Source organism: Zootermopsis nevadensis, unplaced genomic scaffold (assembly GCF_977971745.1).
Source record: "Zootermopsis nevadensis isolate Lab colony 2312 unplaced genomic scaffold, Znev_1.0 Znev_ptg000003l, whole genome shotgun sequence".
NCBI classification, from domain to species: Eukaryota; Metazoa; Arthropoda; class Insecta; order Blattodea; family Termopsidae; genus Zootermopsis; species Zootermopsis nevadensis.
Genome location: NW_028259135.1, coordinates 3,907,843 through 3,920,714, shown reverse-complemented (window position 1 = coordinate 3,920,714; position 12,872 = coordinate 3,907,843).

Below are 12,872 nucleotides of genomic sequence, written 5' to 3'. Positions count from 1 at the left end.
TACGAAATTTTTATTAAAACGTTTCTTACATATCGTTATATTGGCTGGACCGCAAAAATATTCGTTGTGGGCCGCGAGTTTGACATGCTTGCTGTAGTGCATCTTGGGTAATTTTTGATTCCGATATTCGTCCTTTTGACTTTTGAGCGATGTCAGTTTTCAGGAATATGATTTGCCCTTAACTTGCGTATCTCCGAGTTACCATCTTCACGTCTTAATCATCTTCATTCTGTAACCGTAGAGTCTGCTTAGACCTTGTGTGGGACCAAGATTCGAGAGCCCGTTTTTTGGGGGGTTGTTTGGGTTAGGTCGGATGTGGGTTCTCGGTCTAGCCTGGACCCCAAAAACGTTTATTATGTTAGTACAGTTCTTTCTTTCTGTCACTGACAAAGGCCTCGGTTTCACGATTCTAACTCAGTATTGTGGCTGATAGTTTCGTGACATCTCGTATAATCTATTGCCATTTTTGATTCATCTTTCCAGCATATTCAACGCTAAATGACATGAATCAGTCTCTGGGTCTGCCCCCAGTAACTTTTAACGCTGTGAGGTCCATTACTAAATAAGCCTATTAACTGGACTTCTAACACGGGGTCCCCAATTTCTAACATGTGTCTTGAATAAGCCCTAGTTCATGTAATAAAGCCCTTCCCTTCTGCCACCAGTCAATAAAGTAACCGACTACGAATTGGACAGTCGGAGTTCGATTCCTGACATACGGGGATTATTATCTCTTCGCCATTTCTTGCTTATTACTAATGTTTCTGGACCTCACAGATTTTATTTTCCAGTAGGTACCGGGGGGTTCTGTCCTGGCTAAGTCTGGCCGGAACGTGAAGGTGACCATTCACCTCTCTCAGTAGCCTCCAATGAGTGGCAAACCTCAGATGTTGAGGAACGGCGGTCACAAATTGAAATTGCGTTCACGAAGAAAGAGGAAATTGGTGGGGGAGAAGTGAGAGACACTTCGATATCTGGGGGGGAGAAAGAGCATCTTATAGCTAGAAGGTCCCCAGGCAATGCCCGCTCGTCCTTCTGTTAAGGATAAAGTAAGAGTGAAGGCGTTAGTGTGATGATTGGCATAAAAGACGGAATTTTGAAATTTTGTATTAGAGAAAGCTGAGACTATTAATTTGGAAGTTTAATACATAATTTAGAAGTTCCTATTGAGGGGAGGGGGGCGGGTAAATTTTGACGGCGTTAAGGGGTGGTAAATTTTGATGAATTTAAATCGGGAGGGCTGCATGAGAAGCATGCAGTGGCAACTTGGAACTTGGGAACCATCTCAGCATTTGCTTGAAGACAGAGGAAAACCAAGGAAAACCTGTGTCGAGATGGCGTTCACGAAGAAATTAACCCTTTTGAAGCAGAACAATTCAGTCCTTACCGCAAAGAAAACACTGTGCGTCCCCATTTCAAAGATCAGTTGGTTAATGTCGTTTTGGGGAAATAATCGCTGTTTACACTGAGAATCGGACAAAACAGTTGTTGCGTGGTTTTAAAGGCTTGAGAGCTGATCAAGCTCGGATGCTTTTGTTTTCCAGTTTGCGCGTCTGAAAACGTAAAGATTATATTTCGCAGAACTATAATTTAGCCTGTTTTGTGTGGGTATGAAACTTGGCCTATCAAAGTAAGGAAGTAACATATGGTATTTGGATCTAAGATGGAGGAGGTATCAGGAGGCTAGAGACATCTTCTGGTGCTTTATATTGTGAATCAAACGTTCGAATGATCACATCAAGGAGGATGAGATGGGCGGCGTATGTAGAATGTATGGGAAATTATTTGGAGAACCTGAAGTAACAGTTGAATTTTGAAGTAGGATACGAAGATGTGCGAGTGGATTTAACTGGCTCAGAGTACGGACCAGTGGTAATGAACGTCTGGCTTCTATCAAAGGCAGCGAATTTCTTGACTGGCTGAGTGACTATTAGCTTTTCAATAACGACTCTGCTGTCTGCAGCTATCTTAAAAATAGGTCATGATCACATCGTACCCACTCCATTTCTCACAGCGCCATAAAGTTGGCATATGAAAGCATTAATACGTAGACATAAAATCAGATCCAGTGTTAAAATGTTTCGATGTCTGTTTTTTTTTACATTTATTCAATCTCTTCGTGTGTCCCTAACACACATAAAATGATTTTGTTGTAGTGGGAATCCTTCACATTGCTGTGAAGCGTAGGCTAATGTAATATGAGTGTTTCCATTCAAATTGATAACGGTTGCCCCTTTGGCCTCCCCGTTAACATACGTCATCCTTATCGCCATAATTTCGTCACACGAGTCCAACTTGCATGTGTAACGAGGAACCTGTCCATGTGTTTCTTATCATTTGCGTCGTTACTGTAAGCCATGTGCCATGTGTAAAGGCTGTTCATTCCATCAGACTCCGGGCTTTCAAATCGCTGTGTTAGGGCTGTCTTTGTTTTAAAGTTTACTGAATGAACATTCGCTTGTTCAAGATAGACCCGCAATCCAGGTGTTAATATAGTATTACAGACGGGGGATTTCGTAACTAGATGAGCTACTATTAGCTTCTCAAGGAGTTTGTTCGATCGGCGTCCAAATAATCCTAGCAAAAATACATATTTGATATATCGGAGCCCATCGAAATAATATTTATCTCCAAGAAAACGCTCCATATGTTTACTACGCGTTCACGACGAAAATTTTGCAAAAAATGTGTTTATTAGTTCAAATATCTGTCCGTCTGCCCAACCGCCAAACGGATTTTTTTTTAAATTAAATTTTACATTGGGGACAATCCCGCTTTTGATTCATCCACACATTTCATTTCTAAACCCCACGTAACTTAATGTAGATTTTATTTAATATTGGCCGTTTGCTGTAGAAGTTTTCAGATCAAAATTTTTGTCGATTCGTATGCATGTAATTTTAGTATGAGCTGTACTTTAAATAAATATTTTATAAACTCTGCAAAACGGTTCATCGTACACGACCTACAACTTATTATAAACAGTTTACAGATTGGTGTATATTTAACGAAATCAAATGAAAAATACGTAGTCATATATATATTTGGGCAGTGTAATATATTCACTGTTGATAGTTTCATCAACAGTGAAGTAATATTGGGTCTGTTGATTAACTCTGTCAGTAGATTCTTATCTGCAATAAATGGACAGGCAGAAAGATGGAAAATTGCAAATAGTAATCCTTTAAAGCCGATGGTTGTGTAAATATTATTTAAGAATTCAGTCCGTACCGCGAAGAAAACACAAATCTTTACCATTACAGAGATCTGTTTGTTTATTCTGTGCATGGAAATAATCACTGTTTACACAGAGAATCATGCAAACACGTAGAGTTTGAAGGGTTTTAACCCTTTAAAGTCCAGTGGTAACTATTATGTCCCATCTGCTTTTACATTCGTTACGTGCGAATTTTTTTATATATGAGTTTTGATTACTGTAAACAGCGGTAATTTCCTTAACCAGCATTAAACAGTTGAGCTTTGTAACTGTGAAGGCCTGTTTTCTTTGCGGTACGGACCGAAATCTTAAATGTTATTTAGACGAGATTCGGTTGTAAATGCCATCTCGACACAGGTTTTCGTTGGTTTTCCTCTGTCTTCAAGCAAATGCTGAGATGGTTCCCAAGTTCCAAGTTGCCACTGCAAGCTTCTCATGCAGCCCTCCCTATTTAAATTAATCAAAATTTACCACCCCTTAACGCCGTCAAAATTTACCCCCCCCCCCCCTCCCCTCAGTAGGAACTTCTAAATTATGTACTAAACTTCCAAATTAATAGCCTCAGCTTTCGCTAATACAAATTTTCAAAATTCCGTCTTTTATGCCAATCATCACACTAACGCCTTCACTCTTACTTTATCCTTAACAGAAGGACGAGCGGGCATTGCCTGGGGACCTTCTACCTATAAGATGCTCTTTCTCCCCCCCAGATATCGAAGTGTCTCTCACTTCTCCCCCACCAATTTCCTCTTTCTCTCTCTCTTTTCGGTTGTAAAGGGTCGATCGAATGGCGTTTTATTTGGGATAATGTGACGAAATTGCAGGGAATGACCTTAAATTCAATAATACCTCACTGGATGCGATCTCTCTGAATATTCTGTCTTTGGGGCAGCAGTAATTTGCATTAGATATTGCTCATGGTGCCACTTATGACGCAATCAGATATATCGTTATCGGAATCAAAGAACACGTGGGACGAGTATTGTGGAAAGATACAAAGTTTAAATCTCATAAAAATAGTTTCGGTTACACACTTTGTAGAAGCGTTGGATGAAAAGAACAAAAATGTTAGTAAAATTCATGAAGTAGAATAGGATTTCAGGACTCGCGATAACTTTCTGTTGGACAGGTCCTTACCGTTAAAATTACACGCTGATCCCGTCACTGTCATCCTATCATCGGGAACAGAATTGAAATCCGGCCTACTAGGTGTTCCCACTGAAAAATGTGGATACCTGAGCCAGGTAGTCAGACGCCAGGATGGTCGGAGATCGTGCCTGGGGGGCACAGGCTACGCATGACTGCGCAGTGCACCACGTTCAAGTGGAAAGGGTCTCACTGAAAAAACCCATGCAACAGAACTGGCGAGAAGTCTCGTAGAATTTGCTCTTGAGGACAGACCAAAGGGAAACAGAGATACAGAAGGACGATTCGTCAAGCGAGGTAGAAGAAACGAGACCCAGGTGCACTGAATTAGTCAACTTCACTAATTCGTAGCGAATTTTCCAGTTCATGTACTGAGTTCTCTAGTACGTATGACGCAAAGAATGTGTCTTTATTATTTAAAGTGATCTCGTACTGCTGAAGTCTTAGCGTCAGAAGATGCTGTGGTAGCTTCTAGATTCGTCGATGTATTATTTTATTTGTAGTTTATTAAACGATACTTTCAGTATCTGGACTATCTAGCGGCAGATGAAAGGATGACAGCGAGTAATGAATTGGAAGGGATGTGGAAGGAAGATCTGTTGACTGTCTTTTGAGATGTTGCACCGTGTCAGGACAGTAGCCCCTCTGAAACGTCGGTCAGTGTCTAACAGACTACACGGTTCAACATCCCAGAAGATGTGTAGAAGGTTTCTTCTCGGGTTAGCAGCCACGTTACGTGGTTAAATTCTGCCGACGTTTCGAGGGTCATCTCTGTCTTCCCAGAAGACAGTCATGTTTGTACTTGTCGCTGTGAGTACCTAAAATCTCAACCAGATTCGATTTTCGCCTTGTTTGTGGTTGCCCATCAGCTTTGTATTGAGGGCGGCCGGGGTCAGTGCCCTACCAATTCTTCGTTGTTTACCTTATCATCTCCGGCCAACAGTATTGGAATGGATTAAGACATGTGATCGCCGTTTGTCCTCCATCACCAACGTTTTTAATAACTTTGATATCTGTCATTCGTTGCCAGAAGACGTTGGTACCAGATACAGCGTCTAGGTAACAAAACAGTACCTTGCGTGGGTAATAAACCACGTTTAAACACGCAGACTTCTGCAGACTACATGCCATTCAGAATTGTCTATGTTGCAGTCTAAGAAAGTCTTGCAAATATACTTTCAAAAATTCGCTTGCAAATTGAAAAAGTTCGAATAGTTTTAATCAGCTTCAGTTTAACGGTACTTATAACCGCCGGGTCACGTGTTTTGCGTTCCTGTTCTGCTGTCTTCGATTCCCTCAGGATCACGAGCTGTGTAAGCCCTATCCTGGTTGGTACCTCCTGAGAACATGACATGATGAAGTTACTTCTGTTTCCTCCCTCATGTATTTGGAAGTGTCCTGAAAATGTTTTGTGGTTAAAGCTCGGAATATTTTTGGAACAGTCACTTGGAAATGAATTCGAAAATTTCAGTGTGAGAACTGATGATGCAGATAAACTACGGTAATTTATTAAGCGTGAATTTATAAACGGATGTGATGAAGGGCTTTATGTGAATAAGGTAAACGAATAATTGAAATTTGAGGTCCTCTCGGCGTCAGAGATTTCGACTGTCGTTCTGAGTTGTGGCGTTGTAACCCATAATACCATAATCCACATGCTAACTCCGTGGAACGTAGTCCTTCATGAGAACCCAACTAGTCAAGAATTTCCCCGCCTTTTATGGAACCGAAAGGTTCCTTACCGTGTTAACAGGAACCTACCACCGGTTCCTACCCTCATCCAGATGATAATGTACCTCGATTTCTCTAACATTCATTTTAGTATCTTTCCATTTGCCCCCCCAAGTCTTCCAAATCATCTTTTCCCGTTAGGCTTTCCAACCAAAATTTTGTATGTATTTCTTATCTCCCACATGCGCGCTATCATCCCCATTGATTTATTTGATAATTCGAAGAATGCTTAGTGAATACAATTTATGGACGTCCTCATTTCAGCTTCTCGTCACTTCGCCCCTCTTAGGTTCGAATGTCCTCTTACTTACCCTGTTCTGAATTGTGTTTTTTCCCGAAACGTCAGTGACGAAGTGACATAACACTTATTAAAAATGATGAAAGATAAGAAAATGGGAACGAATTGTAGAAAGGAAAACTCTTGTGTTTTGTCGAACATCTTGGAACGACTTCATCTGTTCTGCAGAAGCCCTCAAGGGAATATCATATTCTTTCTGTTGCTATGAAACGCGCTAAAGTAGGTCAGTGGGTGATGAACGAGTCGGGAGGGGCGGGGCGAATATGGGCGGGCGGGCGCTGAAACGCGTCTGCGCACTGTTGCCTGCCTCAACATTCTGACTATCCAGAAATGGTGTCAGCTGGCCAATAGTGGCAATGTCATTGGGTGACCCGAATTTTCGCGTGTATGCGTAATCGAAGACGAGCAAACAACGTGTTTCAGTTGATTGCCCCGTCGGTGGCCATGATGCTTCGTCTGAAAGTGAAATCGAGGTTTGTTTTCGCTGTTAAGAAATTGAAAGTATTTTATCTCTGCGTGAATACGCGGCGTCACAGCCCGAAAGGCCAAATTCGACAAAGATAAGATTATAACGAAAATTTGTTCTGATCAGTTTCAATTTAGTTACCCGGAAAACCGTTCTGGTCTTATGAAATTTAACTGTAAACAAGGCCATGTGTATATCGGACGATAATATTAAAATGGATGTTACAAGATTTGGTTGTGAAGTTGATCAGCTGTCTGCGGACAGGGGGCTAAAGCGGCTGGAGCGTGAAACTGGCCACACTCGCCCATATAGAGCCGAGTTCTAGAAGGCGTGAAGCTTTACCTTACCTATATTATAATCGTTAAATAATGAAATAGTGAATGATAGACTGATGGTACACATCGCATACTCAGTATTGCTGAGTTTCGAGAATTATTAGCCAAGATGTGGACCGGGTTTGATGGGCAGAACGAAAAATCTAACCGGTGAGGTTTGGAGTTTTCGCTGTGGTGGTCTTTTCGACTGTGACGCAGTCTGTGAACTGTTTCTCCGAAACGTTGGAAACCAAATTCAAGACCATACGTTAGAGACCTAGGCGAGGATCAAGTTATGTGTTTCGCCTACGTAACTAGCTTGCGGGTAGAAGGAAAAAAAAAAAAAATATATATATATATATACCGTGTAAACCACGTGTTATCGACGTAGGAGCTGAGACGAGTTACAAAGAACTGCCTCTGGGAAATAATGTTAGAAGGATGCCCCTCCCAACCCTTCTGATAATCTTACCTTTTAGTTGTACGTGGAACACACAGATTCGCCCCGACTGCTGTATAAATAGCCTGTGTTGTCACTGGACTGAAGTCTGAGAATTCTTTTGCCAACATTGTGATGATGGTGACCAATCGCGTCCTTAGCTTGGTTAGAGAATTGGTTGTGATTTTATCTGTACTATTATTATTATTATTAAGTGTTCTGTCTTACGACAGGTCCATTGCTCTGCCCAAAAAGAGCTCTCCAGTTGTCCCTATTCTCGGCTTCTCGCTTTAATTCCTGGAACGTCATCTTCTTTTCTTGTTTAAGATCGTCGGTTAGCTGTATCAATCTTCTTCCCAGTCCTCTCTTTCCTTCAACCTGGCCTTCGATGATATCACTCATTAATCCATTCCTTCTCATAATATGTCCCAGCCAGTTAGCTTTCCTTCGTGTAATCGCCTGCAGAATGCTTCTTTGCTCGTTGACTCTCCTCAATACTTCTTCGTTGGTCACTCGATCCGTCCACCTGATCTTCTCTATTCTTCTCCAACACCACATTTCAAAACTCTCCAGGTATTTCTGTTCCTTCTTCCTGAGTGTCCAAGTCTCTGCTCCATACAGCGCGACACTCTTGCATTGTAATTAAATGTGCCAGATTTCAGGTTTTCATGACGGCGAGTATGAAAATATATATTTAGCGTTATTGCACCGTGTAATCTGGTAAAAGTTTTTCGGACGTTTCAGAGGTGCTTGCTGCCTCCATCATCATCTCTAGTCGGTAAACTTCTACCAGATTACACGGCTCATTAACCAAAAAAAGAGACATCTTCACATGAATAAGTATACGAATATGGTCGCCGGATAACTTGCTGAAGAATCACCGTGAGATTAAAGTCAGTTTAGAACGCAGTTCTTCCATACAGACGAACAGACTCGCGTGGGAACATTTAATGTTTTGCAGATCTACGTTTCTCGTCCCCCCCCCAAGTCGGTTTTAATGCAATAATTTCCACACCGGAAAGAAGCAGTGAGCGAAGGATAGATTTCAAGTCGAGATCCAAGACTTGTACTCATCGTGAGCTCAGGAAATGTTCTTTTTTTTTTTCTATCCTCAAGGTCGTGGGTTGTCACACTGTAAATTATCCTACATCGGAAACGTTCGTACAGGATCGTAAGGTATCTAGGCATGTGTCTTGTTTGTTTGTATGTTTGTTTACAAAAGAATAAATCGTTTGACCTATTGCGAAGGAGAATCTAAACAACATGCGCGTATGTTTCGGATCGTGGTGGTCCTTTTCGCCTGAAGATGCTCCAGACGTTGGCAGCAGCCTCCATTACACACGTCATTCAGAGAGAGAGGTTTCGTTTTGATTAACACTGGAAAGTCGTTCTGTTTGGAGTGCACTGAAATTCAAAAGGCTTTCTTTACGTCACATTGAAAGACCCAGAGCTGACCTGGACTGGCCTGTAAGATGTTCTTCGCTTACGTTAAAGAGTGAAGAATATTAGTGATTTAAATGCGCGCTGTTGCGTTGTAGTAGACTCTGTATGATTGTGTTCCGGCAGGGTGACCGAGGTTTGATTTCCGGCAGGACATCGCTGACAGGTCGGCCTACCCTGCCTTTCATCAAATGCTTTCCGGGGGCTGTTTGCCTCGGTAGTAAAGTAAGCCGTAGCATGAAGCTGACTTCTTTTCTCCATTTAGATACGAGGTTAGGAGAAAATGGGGTGATATTTAAGCATAGGTTCAATTTTATACTCTGTACAAGGGTGTCGGACGAAAGTTGTAACTAGTTTATAGTGATGCAGTTGTTTAAGAAGCTGTTAGGCTGGTTTTAGCATGCCTTACTGAAGCTCCACTAGGTGTATGGAGAATCTGCATTCTGAAGCCTTAAACTGATATTTTTACGCGTCATTTGTACAAAATAGCCCATCGAATAGTTTATGAATTTAGCAAAACAGCTTGACATCATTCGTTGAAATAGTTTTGCAGTTCGGGCTTGGAAGCCTACGTAATAATACACCAAGAAAGGTAATCATTCGCCCATTTTCGCGTAAGTCATGGGCATTAAGACAGTCTCTGGGCCGAAATAACCTATTCTGGTACAGTTTTTGAGAATTTCTTTCGGCCAACGTACTGATTTAAGTCGTTTATATAGCGTGTTGATAAAATGGTGACAAATTTCCTTAAAAAATTTTATAATTACAATGAGCCTTAGCGGTGTTTGTCATTATTATGGCACGGAAATAAAGTAATTTAAATAAGTAACGTCATTTTCGGTGATTGTCTTCAGTGTTTATAAGGTACGCAACGAAGTTATACAATGCGGAAGTTACGATCTGAGGAATATAGCTCGATTTAAACTCTTCAACCTCTTCCTAGTTGTTTGCATTAAATATCTGCTGTAATAGAAAATCATGAACTTAATTTTACTTTGTTTTCTGAATGTGTGTTATTTTTCTTATTATTTTAATTTTATATCAGTACATACTTCATAGAGTTGCTCATAGGTGTCATTTATGTCGTCGTCTTCCAGTAGGAAGCCATTTAACCTCCAGTGTTTGTAGGATTCGTGTAGAAGCTCGGATCAAAAGACAAACATTGATTAGCTCATTACCACCGCTCATTGTTTTAGTGTCCGTGGCATTAGGTGTCAAGTCAATCTTTGCGTACTAGTAATCGGATTCCAGTGATTCGTAGTACGTCTGCTCCATTGGTTTGGCTGTCTTCTGCCTTGTGCCGTGTAGTCTGGTAGAAGTTTACCGACGTTTCAGAGGTCGCCCTGATGATGGAGGCAGCAAGGACGCCTGAAACGTTGACGAACTTCTACCAGACTGCACCCCAAAAGACACCCAGCCGAGAGAACCTCAAATCCTACTTAGAATTCGACTCATACGTGCTGATTGATAGCAACGCCTGCAAAGGGCAGGTGTTGAATGGTATCTCCAGAACCAAGACCATCGGGGTAATAATTAATGGTTATTTGTGTTCGTATTTCGAATGGTGGGACATGCCCCTATGGTCGTACCTTCCACCCCCTGTATTACATTCATTTATTTATGTTAATTGACAAATTATGTTTCTCCTTTCAGTGCTAGTAAACTTGTACGTACGTTTTGAATCTTAGTAATATGGTTTACATTCTTACCATATGTAGTCAAACTCTGTTATAACGTCATCCAAGGGACTGGAGAAATTATGTCGCTATAAACTAGCCGATGAAGGGATTAAATCACATTTCAAGAAGAAATATATAGGATCATTTTTTACGACACTGACATTCACTTTAAATGTAAACTAGATATTATTTTATATGTTGTTTGAATTGTTGTGGAATTATGTATACCAAAATTTCCAGGCACACGTCAGCTCTCATATTTCCACCATCAATTTTGTTTTATCACATTAACTTTATTCTCAACTTGTTTATTTTAACCGTCTAATCACAATAAAATGTTTTATTAAATATTAAAATATTATTACTATAATTAACATTTAATATTTGAAATATTTAAAATATATTAAAATATATATTAAAATGATGCTCTTTCTATCGAAATGTTCGATTTACAATTAGAGCATCATCATTTTTCACGACATGTTTCGGTTTTCAATGAACCATCTTCAGGTGTATAATCGATATAAATTTAAATGTAATATTCTAAATGCAATCCTTCGTCAGATGTCCATTAAATATCGGAAAGTTATCCTCTTCTAGATCAGTTGTACTTTGTTTTCACATTCAATGTTGTTTACGTAAATGTATGTCGCGTATAGCGTGATCTTGCGTGGGTGAAATGTTTGTAGTGGTTTTTTATAATCGGGCAGATATGAAGAGTGGAGGAGGTCCGTCTGGAAGTAACGTTGGTATTCTCAACACTTACCACATTTCTCTTCTTTACAGTTTAAGCCATTCTGTCTGTTTTATAATTATTTTTGTTACTGAAGCTACCGTACTTTTTCCTTATATTTTCTGAGGTCTTTAGAAGTTTCGGTACTCTGCCAGGGTCACTCGGTAGAGTTTAAAAAGGGCAGGAGGAAGTCCCATTACATTTTTCGCAAAGACGTTGGGGTGAGAAATGGTGTGAGATGTCATTATAAATGGTAGCCGTAGAAGAATTCATCGTGCTGGGCATTGGCTTTTCGCGTTGTTAGATATTTCATTTATTGCAATGCTCCGTATATGAGATAGAAATAGATAACATAACAATAGGATACTGCCCGCTATCAGCTCTCTGCAGTACGACATTGTGGCTTTGAATGACACTAATTGACCTATAATTTACAAGCTGATAGCCGTAGTCTTTATTTAGGTCACTCTGATAGAACTGCATGGTGTTTTACAATAATAATGTACAGTGTTTATCAGACCGGTGTTCCTCAAACTTTTTCACGTTTCTGTACACTAAATTATTACCAGTTTCACACGTCACGCCACGTTATGTATTGCTACAACATTATGTTTGCATGCATAAACTTTATTAATATATTTTATTGCTTTTTTATATATCCGTAGATGTATTATGCATCCCCAGTACACTTCATAAACAAATAAAATATTTAAATTTTAAAAATTGTTAATAAATGTTAAAAGAGGCAAATGTTATTCTAACAGCTCAATATACTGTATAATATTGATATTAAAACTAGTATTTTAAGTTTGAAATTAAAGACCTAAACAGTTGGTTAGTACAAAAACACGCAATAAAAATATGATATTAAACAGTTATCTCCATACAAACCGTTGTGACGATTAGATTCCAGGCGTCTAATTGATTAAAAGACCGGGTGACCGAGTACAACAGGAAGTTTTTTTGTTTATCCAGTGTAACTCGTGAAGATGATAATTTATCATCAGTATAAACGTCAGGCTCGGTGTATTAGTAATAAAAGCAGCTGATTTTTAACAAAGAAACATTAACAAAGGCACCCTGCTGTCATATGCCTTTCTGAACCGCAGTTAACTGTGCAGAATTCAATTTTTTAGATCGGAATGTCACGGCATATGACGTTTGCTTAAGCAGTAAACCCGGGTGAGAAATTACAAGACGCCAGGTTGTAGGATTTGATGTTTTCTCTGCGGTGAGTCTGAAGATGGCTGTCTTCTGGGTTTTAGCGCCGTGTGGTCTGGTAAAAGTTTGCCGACGTTTCAGAGGTCTATGCTATCTCAGTCATCAGTGTCGGTTAATTTCTACTAGACTACACGGCGCAACAACCCAGAAGACAGAAATCTCCATACTCATCGCCCTGATGACGGAGG